General features: G+C 38.6%; 1 protein-coding gene across 2 annotated transcripts in view; it reads right to left on the bottom strand.

Moving 5' to 3' along the window:
- LOC143039179 (uncharacterized) overlaps positions 1-18,165 on the bottom strand; it is a 387,022-nt gene that overhangs the window by 185,738 nt on the left and 183,119 nt on the right. The window lies entirely within an intron of this gene.

Below are 18,165 nucleotides of genomic sequence, written 5' to 3'. Positions count from 1 at the left end.
TTGTTTGAATATATCCAAAAATCCTCCCTTTCCTCCACACTCTTCTCGATACCAGGCCCATATGTGCTTACAAAGACCCACATTTCCCTTCCCAGTTTCACCTTCATCCACATTAACCTCTTCAATATGAAACATATACTAGTGCTCACATTAAGTTGCCTGATGTATGATGAGTCATTGATGCACATCATAAAATATAAAGGTACATCTGTAATACTCGTTCTCTTTCACCCTGAACATTGATACCCACAGGAAACATGGTCAAGCCTGTTCACAGAGTATAGGGGGTCACTTGGCTACAACTACAAAATAAACAATCAGGATGCCAATGTTGGCATCCCTGTATACCCACTCGTGCCTCATGATGCCAATGTCAGCATAATCATATGCTAAGGGCCTTGAAGACACCTTCCATTTCACATGCTTAGCTATTTCCTCACATACCAGTAAAGCCACCCCTTCCCTCCCTTATCCTCTCCTCACTTCCAACATCCTCTACATCACACTTCCAAACTCAAAAACACCCCTCCCTTTCAACTTAGCATCACTTAATGGCAAAACATCCATCTTCCTTCTCACAACCATACTGCTTATCTCTTTCATTTTACTCTCATCTGTACCACACCCACACATATTAAAAGAACCAAACCTTGTGGTTCTGGTTGGAATATACCAAATAGAGTTATAAAGAGCAGGATGCCCAGTTACATCACTCCATCCCATTTTAGCCACCTTTTATGACCTCAGTGTGAAAACTTGGTGGCAGTATTATTTTTTCCCCCTACCCCAGGGGACAGAGACAAAAATGGAAATATTTACTCAGAATAGTGGTACAAGACAATATGAGGAGGGGAACACAACATAACAGGAACAGCAGCAGTAAAATAATGCAGCAACATTTCTCTATGAGTAGATATTTCCTTTAACACAGAATGATGTGTGTTTCTGGTCCATAGGGGCAACCCTTATAGTCCTTAAAGTATTGGCTCCATGTTACTGAGCAAATTATACCAAACAATAACATGCAGCCACTACCCCAGACGGGGAGTGATAAGAAAACAATCTGTTACATAATATATATATCAGCAGGAATCTGGGTGAGACATACACACTACTGAGGAAGTTTAGTGGTTTTTCAGTGTATGATGAGATCATGAAAAAACTCATTAAAACCCTGAAGTGATCCGTCCAAAACTGAAATATGCATCAGTGGTAAGGTCCCCACACAAACTGAGGGTAGTGCTCAAAGACAAGACTTTTATTTGGGAGGAGGTAATTAGTGGAGTCCCACAAGGATCAGTGTTGGCTTCAATAATGTTTGCTATTTATGTGAATGACATGGATGAGGGAGTGGAATGTTATATGAGCTTCTTTGCAGATGATGCAAAACTGTTGAAATGAGTACTGAAACAAACTGCAAATCATTACAGAGATCTAAACAGAGTTTGGGGATGGGATCAGAAGAGGGAAGTGAAATTCAACAAAGAAAAATTTAGCATAATGGAGTTTGGGGAGAAAAAAAAAAAAAAAAAAAAAAAAAAAAGATATCTGGAAGGTATAAAATTGGTGAAAATGAAGAGAAAGATGGATCTGAAAATGACCTGGGAGTGATTATCAGAGAAAGTTTTTGTTGCATTTATCTTTCCATATCTAATTTGCTCTTAAATTCTTGTATTGTTTTTGCACACACCATTGTTTTGTCTAGCATGTTCCATACATCCACCACTCTGTTTTTTTCAGGTCTCTTCTATAACTGTCCTTTTTGAGTTTCTATGTCCTCCTGTCTTTTCTTCCCAATTTAGTAAGTCATCTCTATCAAGGACTTCCACACCTCTCATAAATCTGTAGATGGTCAACAAGTCACCTCTTTCTCTTCTTTGTTCCAGAGTTGGTAGTTCTAGTTTTGACAATCTTTCTTCATATGCATTTTTGATAGTGCTGGGGCCATCTTCGTAGTTCTCTGTATTCTCTCAATTTTCCTTATATTCTTTTTAGTACTGGGTGACCAATGTCGCTGATATTCCAATTTTGGCCATATCAGTGTGACTAGTATTTCCTTTACCATTTCTTCATCTAAGTAAAAGCCACTTTTATTGATCTGAGCAAGTTATAGGTTTTGCCGACAATTTTATTGATATGTTTGTCAGGGGACATATCTTTTTTGATGATCACTCCCAGGTCTTTTTCAGATCCCAGTTTCATTACTTCCTTTTCAACTATTATTGTTCTGATATCCTTTTTTTTATATATATATATATATTTTTTTTACTTTTTCCAAATTCCATTATGCTACATTTCTTAATGTTGAAGTCCACTTCCCACTTCTAACTCCTTTCCCAGACCCTGTTCAGATCTCTTTGTAGTGAGTCACAGTCCATTTTAGTACTCTTTTTCTTTAACAGTTTTGCATCATCTACAAAGAAGCTCAACTTCGTCGATGTCATTCACATAGCAAACATTATTGGAGCCAATATTGATGCTTGTGGAACTCCACTAATTACCTCTTCCCAAGTAGAACTCTTATCTCTGAGCACTACTCTCATTTATCTTCCATGCAAAAAGTCCTCCTTCCATTTCAGTAGTTTACCCTGTATCCCTCCTATGGTTTCCAGTTTTCTTAATAGTTTTTTGTGAGGGACTTTATCAAGAAGTTTTTGTAGATCTGGGGATGCACAATCAGCCCATCCATCCCTTTCTTGTTTTATGTCTAGGAGTCTTGAAGAAACCACTGTGGTCCTAGAGACTAGAATAGTGGTTGCAAAAATAAATACAAGAAAGTGGAGAGTTGTGCCAGGGAAAATAAGGAGGAGATTCAAGGTGAAGGAATTATAGAATCCTGAAAAGAAAGTTTCAAAGAAAAAATCAGAAGAAAGGTGACAAACCTGCAAACAAGACAAAATATAAATAAGGAATGGGAGTTGTTGTTGTTGTTGTTGTCGTTCCCTAGACTGTCTGTCCGAGCAGTCCCGTCTCCCCAAGGAATGCCATAGCCGAAACTGGGTTTTCCCACAAATCCTTTATAGAGCATATGTTGTGTTGTTTGTGTGCATGATTGTGTATAATGCAGTCTTCCATTATGTGTTGTATGGTATGGGGTGAAGTGTTACATCCTGGGCAGCTGTTCACAATGCGGTCATCCAGCCTCTTCTGGTAGCTTAGAAGTGCTGGGTGGTGACCGCACCGCAGTCTGGCCAAGTGGACTCTGTCCTTTCGTGGGAGAGAGGATTCAGAAGGGGATATCAGGGGGTCTGGCATGCAGTGTGTTAATGGAGCGGTGAGTGATATGATTATGACTATGTTTCCGGAGGCTGGTATTTGGTGGTTGTGGAGGAAGAGAAGAGAGTATCTGTGTGTGATAAAGGTCTTTGGGTGTTGTTTTAATGTTTCTTGGTGTGTGTGGGTGTTCTGCTATATAGTGTAGCGGGTGTAATGTGTTTGTGGTGGCTGCGGCAAGTGTTTGTGTGCCTCTCATGTCGAGGTGGTCCTTGACTTTGAGGACTTTTGTTTCATGGTGTAAATGGTCTGTAGATGTTGTATTTGTGCAGCCTGTAATTGTTTTTAGGGCTTTGTTTTGTATGGTTTGAAGGGTGTTGTGGTGTGTCTCACTGAGATTAGGAGCCCACGCAGGACTCGCATAATTCATCACTGAGCGTATGCATTGTTTGTACAGGTAAACGTCGACTTACGATGGCATTAGGTTTCGATAGAGCCATCGTAAGACGATCTCATCGTAAGTCGATCCCCACTCTGTTCCGTGGTCACTGTACCTAGCCTACCTGTATATTCACCACCAGAGATACTGAATATAGCCTATTAAACATGTACAGTAGTTTATTTAATTATTTTTATCCTTTTTACCATATTCAAACACTATAATATGTATTTTCAGTACGGGACTTAAATCTCGCGGGCAGCAGCCAATGCCAGCCGTACGACGTGACGTAATAATACTCGCATCATAAAATATAGTCACCGCTTATATCGATCGTTCTCTCTTTCACCCGCGAATTTTGAAAACCACAGAGAATGGGATTTAGGGCACATTTGAGAGAATGTAAAAACACAGGGGCGACTACAATAAATATAATCAAGACGCCGATATGGCAGCGTCGCGAATCTACTTGCTCCTCATGACGCCTATGTGTGCGGCACCGTATGGAAGGGGTTAAATTATCATATCGTCGTCGTCGTCGTCGTCATCGTAAAGTCGAACAATCGTAAGTCGCGGCCATCGTAAGTCGACGTTTACCTGTATATTGTTATATTAGTTTCTTTGTTTTGTCCAAATGTTGTTCCAGTGATTGACTTAAGTGCGTTAAGTCTAGGTGTGCATTTGTTTTTTATGTTTGTGATGTGTTGTTTGAAAGACATGGATGTATCGTATGTTACACCAAGAATGGGAGTTAATGAAAACAGTAGTTGCGGAAGTGGCAGAGGTGGTTGAAGTCATGTATGTGGGAAAAAACAAAGAAAAAAAGAATGCCCTGGTGGACAGAGATGGCAGATGCAGTTCAAGAAGAAAAAAAAAAAAAAAAAAAAAAAAAAAAAAAAAATCAGAAAATGGATGAAATACAAAACAGTTGAAAACAGAGAAAACTATGGAGAAGTACGGAATAAGTGTAATTAGGTTAAAAAGGAAAAAGCAGAAGTCTGGCAGAAAATTGGAAATTAAGAGAGGCTATGGATGGAACAAGAAAGCTGCTCTACAATATGGTAAGAAACTATAGAAAAGAGAAAAATGAAGGTGCCTATGCAGTAAAGGATAAAAATGGAGTGATGTTGGTGGAAACAAATGAAATTACAGGAAGATGGAAAAATTATTTTGAAAACCTACTCAATAAGGAACAATAAAATATGGAAATGTAGGAAGAAAATCAGATGGAGTTCTTAGGTGAAAATGATGAAATTACAGTTGTAGAGGTTCATGCGGCCATCCAAAGAATGAAAAATGGAAAAACATGTGGTGAGGATGAGATTCATATAGAATTCATAAAAGTAATCAACGAGTTAGGTGCAAACTGGTTGACCAGAATTATGAATAATGTGTGGAAAAATGCTGAAATACCAGATGACTGGAGTAAAGTGGTCACATGCCCAATTTTCAAAAAAGATGTCCGCACCAATTGCAATAATTACAGAGGCATATCGTTGCTATTGCATGTGGGTAAGGTATATGAGAAAGTCATAGAGAGAAGACTGAGAATGGCTGTGGAGGAAAGATTTGGGGAATGGCAGCATGGTTTTTGACCACAAAGAAGCACAGTAGATATGATTTTTACATTGAAAATAGTTTTGGAAAGGAACTGGGAGTGGAACATCGCTAAGTTTGCTTTCTTCATAAATATGGAGAAAGCATTTGATAAGGTACCTAGGGAAGAAATCTGGAGAGCACTGGAGCATTAAAAACATGGTGTTCCAGCAAACCTGAAAAGGGCAATTAAAAGTATTTATAGGAAATGTGAAAATAAAGTGAAGCTAAGGCATGGGGATACACCATGGTTCCAGGTCAGGACAGGGGAACACATGGAGTGATTTCCCTACTACTGTTCATAATTTTCATGGACAGATGTATGAAAGAAATAAACCATGGCAACAACACAATAACAATGGCATAAGCAGATGATGTTGTTGTGATATGCAGCAGCAAAGAGGAACTACAAGAGATGGCAGGAACATGGAATAAAGTTAAACTGAAGTTATGAGTTTCATGAGGAATGAAAGGAACATGGAAATAAGAATAGGAGAGGCCCAGTTAAAACAAGTAAGTGAATTTGAATATCTTGGGGTGAAAGTAAATGAACAGAATCAGGAAATTGAAATAAATAAGAGAATTAATCAATTTAATAAGAAATTTGGTATGCTTTCGGTGTTCTTCAATGTCCCTAGAAAATATAAGGTGCTGATGTACACAACAGTATTAAGACCAATCTTGCTTTATGGATCAGAAGCATGGATGCTGATGAGCATAACAAAGAGTAAAATCATTGCAGTAGAATTGAAAGTTCTGAGGAAAATCAAAAGTGTCTCAATTGCAGATTGAGAAACATGGACATAAGAGCAGAATTGAATGTAAAGAATATACTAGAACATATAGAAGAAAATCACCTGAGATGGTATGGACATCTGTAGAGGATGGAGAATGGGATTCAAGAAGATCTTATAGACATACTGCAAAATGAAGTCTACAGAGATAAAGATGGAGAGAAATTAGGAAATGAGGGGCAGCTGGTAAGAAGGTAAGAAGTCTTGAGTAAAAAACAGATCAAATTTGTGGAACATGATCTTCCCTGTCTAAATTTAAATTGTCTTGGATTTAGGGTATTCTCCTCCACATGTTTTATCCATCTACTTTTTATAACCTTTTTCACAAGTTTTAGCTACTGTGCTTGTAAGGGAACATGGTCTGTAACTTATTGGGTCTTCCTTATTTCCTCCTTTATAAATTTTACAATATCAGCATTTTCCAGTCTTCTGGCATTTTTCCTTCTTTGAGTGAGCAACTTATTATGTTACATATTTTGTCTGTTACTTCTTCTTTACATTCTTTTATTATCCAATTTGCTATTCCATCTAGGCCGTGCAATTTCCTGATATCAATGTTCATTATTTGATCCATTCTTTTTGTGTTACTATTATTTCCCTTATGAGGGAATTTCACTTCTCTCCCTTTATCCCAATGTTGCACTTTTTCTCTAGTGAAAACCAACTTGAAGTGTTTGCTCATGACTTCAGCCATTTCTGTATCATCTGTGTTTTCCACATTCCCTTTGCATAGTTTCACTAATTCCTGTTTATTTTTTAGTTTATCATTTATATTTTTAGGAAATATAAATGGTAAACTAATAATGGAAGAGATGGCAGTGAGGGGAAGATGGGCAGAATATTTTAGGGAGTTGCTGAATGTGAAGGAGGATAGGGAAGGAAAGATAGCTGCAGTGGGAAATGCGAAGAAAATGAGAGTGATGAGTGAGGAGAATGGAGGAGAAATAAGGAAGGATGAGGTGAAAGCAGCTGTAAAGATGATGAAAGCAGGTAAGGCACCTGGTCTGGATGGATGTCATGCAGAATGTCTGAAAAAGGGAGGTGCAGTGATGGTGGACTGGTTGGTGAGGTTATTTAATGTTTGCTGGAGAGAGGGTAGAGTACCGGAGGACTGGAGTAGTGCCTGTATAGTTCCTCTTTACAAGGGAAAAGGGGACAAGTGTGAATGTAGTAGTTTCAGAGGGATTAGCCTGTTGAGTGTAGTAGGGAAGGCTTATGGGAGGATCTTAATTGAGAGGATTAGGAGAGGAACAGAGGGAGTAATTGGTGAGGAACAGTGTGGATTTAGGACGGGTAGAGGTTGTGTAGATCAGATCTTTGTGGTAAGACAGATATGTGAGAAAGCTATAGGAAAGGGGAAGGATGTTTTTTGGGCTTTCATGGATCTGGAAAAGGCTTATGATAGGGTAGACAGAAAGGCACTGTGGGAGGTTATGCAGATTTATGGGATAGGAGGAAAGCTTTTGGGAGCTGTCAAGAGTTTTTATGAGAGTAGTAGAGCATGTGTTAGGATTAGAAATGGAGAGAGTGAGTGGTTTGAAGTAAAGGTGGGACTTCGTCAAGGATGCGTTATGTCGCCCTGGCTGTTCAACTTATACATGGATGGGGTGGTGCGAGAGGTGAATGCTAGGGTAGTGAGTCAGGGATTGGAGATGGTTAAAGAAAATGGAGAAAAGTGGGAGGTGAGCCAGCTGTTGTTTGCGGACGACACTGCGCTTGTGGCAGGGTCAGAGGAGGGATTGAGGAAGCTGGTGGCAGAGTTTGGGAGAGTATGTGATAGAAGAAAGCTAAAGATAAATGTGGGTAAAAGTAAGGTGATGAGATGTACAAGGGGTGAAAGTGGCAGTAGACTGGAAGTGAACATTAAGGGAGAGCGACTGGAGGAAGTGGATAGTTTTAGATACTTGGGTGCAAGTGTAGCAGGAAAAGGTGGAGTGAAGGTGGAGGTAGAATGTAGATTGAGAGAAGCGAGTAAATGCCTTGGTGGTTTAAAGAGTGTAATGAGGAATAGACATTTGGGAATGGATGCGAAGAGGAGACTGTATGAAGGAGTGATTGTGCCAACAGCACTGTATGGGGCAGAAACGTGGAACATAAGAGAAGAAGAGAGAAGGAGTTTGAATGTGTTTGAGATGAGGTGTCTGAGAAGTATGGTGGGGGTTACTAGGCTAGATAGAGTGAGAAATGAGGAGGTGAGGAGGAGAACAGGGGTGAAAAAGGATTTGGGAGATAGGGTTGATGAAAGAATATTAGGATGGTTTGGACACATGGAAAGAATGAGTGAAGAAAGACTAGTAAAAGAGGTATGGAAGGCAGATGTGGAGGGAGTGAACATGAGGGGACGTCCTAGGATGAGGTGGATGGATGGGGTGAAGGGGGCTTTGGGGAAGAGGGGAATGTCTGTTGAGGAAGGAAGGGAGAGGACGGAAGACAGAGGTGAGTGGAGAATGGTTGTATATGGATGATGTTGTGACTGCATGAGGAGGAATGGGCGGGGAAGTGGGGGGTGGGGTAGTATGTGTGAGTAAATTTTGACGCAGCCCGAAGGGATTTCTCCCCGTCCTCGCCTTATATGCAAAGGGGGACGGAGAGGGGGGGTCGCCGATTAAATGAAGCGGCCTCGCTGTGGATGTACTGTGTCTTGCGACACTGCTTCTGACCCAGGGCGGTGGGCAGGGTGCAGGGATGACCCGTCATCCAGGAGGTGCTCAGATGAGAGGAAGGGTGGGAGGGGTGTGGAGTGTATTTAGGGATGAAATGGGTGGGAGTGTTTTTATGCCTTTCCCTTTTTGGCTACCTCCCTTGGAAGGGGGAAAAAGCCTTGGTATATGTATGTACCATTTATATACCTATAGAATAGTTTTGGCTGATCCTTAAATTTTACTATTATATCTTTTTCATGGTTTCATTTTTTTTCCCCGGATGTTTTTACATATTCGTTCCTTTGGTTAATACGGTACATATTTGCCACTTTCTAAGTGTTTTGTCTTTCCTCCATCGTTTCCAAGCTTTATCTCTTCTTTTGCTTTCCTGCACCTTCTATTAAACCAGCATTTAATATACCGTATTTTTCGGACCATAAGGTGCTGGCAAAATCCTTCAAATCGGACAAAATCGGGTGGTGCACCTTGTGTGTGGCTTCGGTGCAAAAAAAAAAAAAATGCCTTGGACAGTGACGTACTATTTTGACATGTTTCGTAGCTACCCTGCCGACGGCAACAGTGCATAGGCCTAGCAAAAGTTACAACCAAGATGCATGTATCTTGACAAGAAAATTGCGAATTCACGCTATCATAGCTATGACATGACAGCGTCCACAACACAGACAGCCATTTTGCATTGGTCTAGTCTTGCTCCACTCCGACTGTAGTCAATTGGGTATTTTTTTTTAGTTTCGACCATGGGCGCAATATAGCAATAGAAAATTAATTATCAATTTTGTAAATTAAAATGTATCGACGTAATATGCAATTTTGTGGGCGGAAATGAAAATAAAAAAATACCTTGTTACAAGCAAATATGCTAATGAACGAAGTTGGTAGCATAGGATCGGGACGCCATCTTGTCATCTGTCAACTGACGGCCTCGGTACTTCCGACAGTACCTCACCAGGTACATTTTCTTGAAGGAATGTTATGGAGCAGAGATACATGCATTCCTTCCAGCTGCAAGAACTTTGTATACCCCGCAAGCTGAGTGGTTGAAAAGCCCGCCAAAGTCTCTCATGACGACGACAACGAGGACGAGCCGGATGACATTTAATTTGCAGGTAATGATTTATTAGACACAGGTTAGGTTACGCTAGACGAATTTATCATCCTTTCATTTCTTCGACTTCGGCATCTATCATTACAAACATGGCGTACCATTCGTCCGACACGACTTCGTTACTTACGAAATCTGTTTTAGCACCTTTTATTTATTTCCGCTCATAAAATTGCATATTACGTTGATACATTATAATTTACAAAATTAATAATTAATTTTCTATTGCTATATTGTGCCCATGGTCTAAAGTAAAAATTTACCATCATTTGTAATAAATCTTGTGTTTTTAAATGAATAGAGAATTCCTGGAATAAAACTGCTAATGTTGGTTTTATTCCCCACAATTTCCGTAACGTGTTTATGTTGTTTTTTAGGGGTATTGGCAGGGCAGACCGTCCATGGGGGTGGTCTGATTTCACTGACCAAAATAAAAAAAAATATATCATTTATTTTTGTAATTTTGCTAAATCCCAACCGACTTTTCTCATTCAACAAAGAAAATGTTCAGTTCTGAATGCACTCACATATGCATGATTATCCGATGACGAGACCAGGTGCGCCTCACGGTCAGGCGCGCCTTATATAAGGACGAGGAATAGCAAATTATGGGTGTGCCTTATGGTCCGAAAAATATGGTACACCTTTTCTTGTTTTTGCTTTGGTACATATTTATCTACTCCTTTGTAGATTTTCATAAGAATCATCCATTTTTCTTCCACTTGTGTTTCTTCCTTGTAGAATTTTTCCCAGTTCACTCTGAGAAAAAATTCCTAAGTTCCTCAAAATCCATTTTACTATGCATCAGTCTTCCTTTTCTGTGTTTCTCATTTCTTTTTATATTTTTAGATATATTTCCTCCTTTAGTTCTAACTCAAGTAGTATGTAGTCACTCTTCACAATTGGTGTCTTTATTCAATTTAATTTTGTCTACTATTTCAGGTTTTGATGTAAATAATAAATCTAAACTTGATGGTTCTTCATTATTTCTAAATCTAGTGTTTTCTTTTACCCATTGTGTTATTGTATGTTCTATAGTCATATCAAGTAATACACCCCAGTGATCCTCTCCACCTTTCACTGTCATCCCTTCCCAACATATTTCTTTGCAATCAAAGTCTCCCATGAGTACCGTTTTATTTCCATCCTTCAGCATCTCGTTTAATGAAGTTCTTGTATCCTCTAACATTTTGGAATAATCTCTCTCCAAGATCTCATTTTTGGGGGCACATAAATCACTGCAAACTTTCTGCTTTTCATGTCACTATTTCCAACTCTTATTGAGATCATCTCTACCCTATTCTCTCTATATGTAACTTTTGTTACATTTAAGTTTTCTTAACCAGGAACATGACTCCTCCACCTTGTTTCTCCTATTTCTAAGCCAGTGATATATAATCCATGACCAATACTGATACTAGTGGACCCTTAATTTTGTCTCCACAATTCCTATTATGTCTGGTTTTGCTTCTGATAGGCAATCATTTAGTTTGTTTAATCCTGAGATTAATCCATCTACGTTGGTATAAGCTAATTTTAATTTTCTATTCCCTCCGTCTTGTTCTCTGAACCTTTCATTTTTTTTCTTGAATTTATCATTTTTTTTACTCTCATATCTCCAATAGAACTGTATTTCTTGTTTTTTCTCTTTTCCCATCATTCATGTCTCTTTTTATCCATATATTTTTATAGTGTTCATTTCTTGCTAGTTCTCCTGCTCTTGCTAAGATTTCTTCAGCTGCCATTTCTGACCTTAATTTGATCTTAGTGGTCAACTTTTTCCTATTCCTTCTTAATATTTACCTATTCTGTGCACTTCTTCTATTTCCTTTTCTAATTCTTCTTTATTTTGCATTACTTTTAGAACATTTCTTGCAAATTCTTTATTCTTGTCTCTCAGGAACCAATTTGGGTTGTTTTTCCTTTAGACAAAATATTACTACACACTTTTATTTTTGTCTACTGTATCTCTTATAGATTTTCTTTTTCCTTAATTACCTTAATGACAGCTTTTTCTGCCTTCTGCAATTGTTGATGAACTATTTCTTTAAAAATTACCTTATCTTCTTTGTTTTGTTTTTTAATAATTTCTGAGCTGTTGGAAATAGTCATCTCTCATGCTTTTTCCCACTTCCATGCTCATTGCTTTTATCCATTCATCCACCTCTTTCCTTATAATCTTGTTACTTGAGTTTTCATTATTTCTTAACTTTTCATTCACCTTTTAACTCGGCCAGTTCTTTTTCTAGTGCACTAACCTCTTCTTTTATTTCCATGTTTACTTTTTAATTCACTCACTTCCTTGTTTAGGTCTTTATTCGTCTTCCATAGATCAATAGTTCCCCGCTTCCATGATTCGTTCATATTTCTCATGTCCCTCTCTATGTATATAACTCTACTAAAGATTCTTCTTTTGTACCCACTAAATCCAGAGAAATGTCCCTCATCGCCATTTTCAAGTAGAAACCTTTTTGTGCCTCTCAGTGATCTAAAACCTATGTTTGCATTTTGCTTCACCCTTGTGTCAGAAAATGGCTCTGGATACACTGTAATGCGATGGACACCCATTTTGTTGTGGTTTCTTTAGCCCATCATCATTTTCTTCTGTTTTACTTCAATTGCACACTATGTTGTAAATTAACCATTCAGGTATTCACGAGCACTCCCTTTCCCATGTATCAAATCCTAGGTATTTCGTAATTGTATCACTATTAAGAGTGCCAATTTATGCATGTTATCACTATCACAAATGAAGACAAATGTGGGTAGAAGTAAGGTGATGAGATATACAAGGTGTGAAAGTGGCAGCAGACTGGAAGTGAGTATCAAGGAAGAGAGACTGGAAGTGGATATTTTTAGATACTTGAGTGCAAATGTGGCAGGAAAGGGAGGAGTGGAGGTGGAAGTAGAATGTAGATTGAGAGAAGCAAGTAAATGCCTTGGTGGATTAAAAATTGTAATGAAAAATAGACATTTGGGAATGGATGCTAAGAGGAGATTGTATGAAGGAGTGATTGTGCCAACAGCACTGTATGGAGCAGAAACATGGAACATAAGAAAGGATGAGAGGAGTTTGAATGTATTTGAGATGAGGTGTCTGAGAAGTATGATAGGGGTTAAAAGGATATAGTGAGAAATGAGGAGGTGAGGAGGAGAACTGGGGTGGAAAGGGAGTTGGGAGATAGGGTGGATGAAAGAGTATTGGAATGGTTTGGACACATGGAAAGAATAAGTGATGAAAGACTAGTAAAAGAGGTGTGGAAGGCAGATTTGGAAGGAGTGAACATGAGGGGGTGACCAAGGATGAGATGGATGGATGGGGTAAAAGGGGCACTGGGGGAGAGGAGAATGTCTGTTGAGGAAGGATGGGAGAGGACAGAAGACAGGGATGAATGGAGAATGGTTGTATATGGAGTACAAGAAGCAAAAAGAGGAGTGGGAGGGAGTGAAGGATAGAGTAGAGCTAGGAGTGGAGGAGGAATGGGGATGGTTCAAGGAGGGAGTCACAAAGTGTGCAAAGATGGTGTGTGGAACAAGGACAGGAGGAAATAGAAGGAAGTGTAGTGAATGGTGGGATGAGGGAACAAAGAAGGTTGTAGAAGAGAAGAAGTGAGCTTTCACAGATTGGTTACAAAATAGGACGAGGGAGTCATTTGAGAGGTACAAAGAAAAGAGAAGAGAAGTAAAGCACAAAGTAAAGGTGGCAAAGAGGAGAGCAGATGTGAAATGGGGTAAGAGTATGACAGAACATTTTGAAAGTAATAAAAAGATGTTTTGTTAAGAAATTGAGAGAGGAAGAGGAGGCGCATCAAGTTGAAAAGAAAAGGTAAAAGGTGCAGATGAAGAGATAATAATGGAAGAGAAGGCAGTAAGGGGAGGGTGGGCAGAGTACTTTAGGGAGTTGCTAAATGTGAAGGAGGATAGGGAGTCAGAAGTGGGATGTGGACTTCAACATTAAGAAATGTAGTATAATGGAATTTGAAAAAGTAAAAACTGGATATCTGGACAATATCAAATCTTTTTGGCTACCCCCCATGTAAGGGGGGAAAAGACTTTGGTATATGTATATATAAAGTCGGTGAAAAGGAAGTAAAGAAAGTGGGATTTGAAAAATACCTGGGAGTAATCATCACAAATAACATGTCCCCTGATAAACAGATACACAAGATTGTTGGAGAAACCTACAACTTGCTGAGATCAATAAAGGTGGCATTTACTTATTTGGATGAAGAAATGGTGAAGAAAATACTAGGCACACTGAGAAGACCAAGACTGTAGTAAGCAGTGACACTTTGGTCACCCAGTACCAAAAAGAATACAAGGAAAATTGAAAGAATCCAATGAGCAACTAAGAAGATGGCCCCCACACTTTCAGAACTGTCATATGAAGAGATTGTCAAAACTAGACCCTGGAACAAAGAGAAAGAGAGGCATCGAAGTCCTTGATAGATTGGATTTATGAAATTTGTGGCTATTTGCCACGCGCCGGAGCCAAAGGCCATTCAGCGCATATATGTCAACCAGTTGTCTATACATTGAAATACTAATATACAATCTATTTGTTATAAAATCATAAAAGTTATTATATTTAAAATATGTAGATGTTATTTTTCACATTCATAACAAGTAAGGTTTACTTCTCTACTCATCTACAATAAACAGAAGTATATCCTAATCATTCACAACAAACAAACTATATAATTAAATATCATAAAATAAATTCGTCTCTTTTAAAAATTTGCAAACCTTTCCTACAGGGGCATCCATTCCTAAAATACTTGTTAGCGGTTTATTGGCTAAACTGAATTTTCTTCTTTGATCAGAATAGAGAGGACATTCGGTAAGTATATGCCTCACTGTAATGTTAATATTACAATTGGAGCACTGGGGGATTTGTCTCTCTGCTCCACTAGTCAGGAGGTACTTGTGGGTTAGGTATGTGTGCCCTATACGTAGGCGTGTTAAAACTATGCTGGACCTTCTGTCCATCCCTGTATAGGTCCAGGGGCTGAAAGAAGGTCTGATTGACTTTAGTTTAAAATTGTTGTTCATATTGGACCATTGGTCCTGCCACTTGATCCTACAGTATGATCTAATAAAAGATTTTAGGTCTTCGCAGGGAACCTTTATAGAGCAGGAACCCGGAGTGGAAGCTGCCTGTTTGGCAGCTGTATCAGCTTGCTCATTTCCACGAATTCCCACGTGTGAAGGAACCCAGCAGAACTTTATGTCAACTTGTTTTCAAGAGTGCAGGAGGACCAGCCAATTCTGCACCTCTTGGATAAGTTGATTAGAGGGTATCAATCCTTGTAGCGCTGTCAATGCACTTTGGGAATCACAATAAATAATATATGAATCCTCATTTCTGCTTGTGTTAAAAATAAGTTTTAGACAGCTATAGATAGCATAAATTTCCGCATTAAAAATTGAGAATTGATTGGGAAGGCTCTTTTTAATTATTTTTTCTCCAAGGATGATAGCACATCCAGTTCTGGTAGCCGTTTTTGACCCATCAGTGTATACAGCAATCGAGTTTTTGTGTTCAGAAATATGGGCTAAGAAGATACTTTTCAGTTGAGCACTTGAGTTGATCTTTTTGCTTTCTTTCATTTGGCAAATGTTTATAGGTGGCCTACACCACGGAGGGTTTTTTGCAAAAGTGATTTCCATAACTAGAGGAGGAATAAGGCCTACCTCTCTTGTACTATTGTTTAATCTCACTTCAAGGGGCTTAGGCAAAGTAGGTTTAGTGGGTGCTCTGTCGATAGGTTGTTTTATATACTTGTAGTTTGGATTAGAATGTGTAGTTAGTGCTCTTGACATATATCTGAGACCCTGTTCTTCCCTTCGAATGGAAAGAGGGGGAAAACCAGAGTCCACATAAAGACTTTCAACAGGAGAAGTCTTAAAAGCCCCAGTACTACATCCAGTTTTTTCAGTTGTGTCTTACATGCTGAGGCATAAACCTGAGAGCCATAATCAATCTTACTTAGGCATATGGCTTGATATAATCTTAATAGTGTAGTACGGTCAGCTCCAAAATTCATGCCACTAACAACTTTAAGAATGTTACATCGTTGTTTGACATTAACTGCTGTCTCATTTATATGGTCAGCAAAAGTTAATTTTTTGTCAAAAACAATTCCTAAATATTTAACTTTGTCTTCATATATTATAATTGAGTCTTCTAAAAATAATGTTGGGATTACTTCCCTTTTTTGTGTTCTACAAAAGCGTATAGCTTTAGTTTTTTCGGTAGAGAATTTAAATCCTGTATTATTTGCCCATTTAGTAGCAGCATTAATTGCATTCTGAATTTTGATACAGGCTTCAACTGCAGTAGATTTACTACATATAAAAACAATATCATCTGCGAATGCTTGGCCAATTACTCCGACAGGGAGTTGTTCAAGTAATCCATTAATGGCAACACTAAAGAAGGTTGGGCTAAGGACACTTCCTTGTGGAATACCTTCTTCCTGTAGATATTCTGATGATAGGGTAGAGCCTATTCGCACTTTTAAATATCGATTTGATAAAAAATCTTTGGCAAAGTTAAACATATTGCCACCGATATTCCAATCTGCTAGCTGTTTTAAAATACCGGCTCTCCAGGTAGTGTCAAAAGCTTTTTCCAAATCGAAGAACACTGCAATGGTCTGATTTCGGATTGCAAAAGCATTTTGTATCCCACGTGTGAGATATAATAGGAGATCCAAAGTACTTCTGTTTTTGCGGAAGCCATATTGCCTCTCTGATAATAAATTCTTTGATTCTAGGAGCCACACCAAACGAATATTCACCATTCGTTCATAGACCTTAAAAATACAGCTGGTAAGAGCTATAGGCCTGTAACTTTTGGGATCACTAGGGTCTTTTCCAGGTTTCAAAAATGGAACTATAATAGAGTTTTTCCACAACTTATAAGAGGTTCCTGAACACCAAAATTCATTAAAAACATCAAGAAAGAATATTTTAGACTCCCGAGGTAGATGGGAAATCATTGCATATGTGATATCATCTTCTCCAGGTGCTGTTGAAAATAAAGATAAGGCATGTTCAAATTCGATGATGTTAAATGGAGTGTTATATGCCTCAGCATTAGTGCAAGCAGGCGGAGTAACTACTGCTGTGTTCCTTATACTGTGGAATTCAGGGGAGTAGTGACTGGCACTTGAGATATTTGAGTAGTGCTGTGCAAATGCCTCTGCCACTTCTCTTGTATCTGATATAACAACTGAGTTGATTTTTAGAATGGGCAGGGGGGAGGGGGAAAATTTCCCTGATAGTTTGCGTATTCTGTCCCAAACTAAAATAAGTGGGGAATTATACTTTAATTCTGATATGTATCTTATGAACGTCTCTCTCCTTGCTTCTTTGAAAATTTGCTTTTGTTTAGCAAGGTTTCTCTTGTATATCAACCTGTTTAACAGGATTGGACGTCTTCGATAACGTTTGTAACAGGCTCTAGTAATTTTTCTGCTCAAGGCACAATTACTATTACATCATGGTATCAGTGGACGTCGAGGTTTCCCTGTTGTTTTGGGAATTGATAGCATAGCTCCTCCAGTCATTATACTAGTTAGATATTCGTATGCAGCTGAAGGACTAGGGAAATCATTAGCTTTACGAGTGACTTTGGTGGATCTTTCATAGTGTTGCCAATTTGCTTCCTTTGTCTTCCATTTGGGCAAACATGGGGAGGGTATATTTTGGACATACTTAAGATGTATGGGAAAGTGGTCACTTCCATAGGGATTATCATCCACTGACCACTGATAATCTAATCTTAAAGATGATGAGCATATTGTAAGATCAATTGCAGAATTGGAGTTGTGGACTACATCAAACCTTGTGGGGGAACCATCGTTCATTAAAACTATATCATTATAGTCTAGTAGTTCTTCAATTAAAAGTCCACGATGGTCGCATCTATTTTCTCCCCATAATGTATGCTTTGCATTAAAATCCCCCATTAAAATGAAAGGTTGAGGTAGTTGGTTTAAAAGTGATTGTAAATCATTAACTTCTAATTGCCTTGGATTACCATCTCTGTCCACTAATTGAGATTCTAAGTCAGGTTCTAGATATAGGGAGCACAAAGTGATCCATTTATTAATGAAGATTTGTGTTGCACAAGCTTGTAGTATTGTGTTTAATTGTACAGCTTTTTGTGGTAATGACTTGGTCAAAATAATACTTGTGCCACCATGAGCACGTTCACCTACAGGTGGAGATTTGTAGAATGTAAAGTTGTGTCCACAGTTGGGTATAACATTGCCCAGTTTAGTTTCTTGTAGACAAATGGCGGCTAAATTATGTTCTTTAAAAAGAACCCGGATCTGTTCTCTATTTGAA

The sequence above is a fragment of the Oratosquilla oratoria genome, chromosome 26 (genome assembly GCF_046742065.1).
Source record: "Oratosquilla oratoria isolate Oo_2021 chromosome 26, ASM4674206v1, whole genome shotgun sequence".
In the NCBI taxonomy this organism is placed as follows: domain Eukaryota; kingdom Metazoa; phylum Arthropoda; class Malacostraca; order Stomatopoda; family Squillidae; genus Oratosquilla; species Oratosquilla oratoria.
This window is presented reverse-complemented; position numbering and strand designations above follow the sequence as displayed.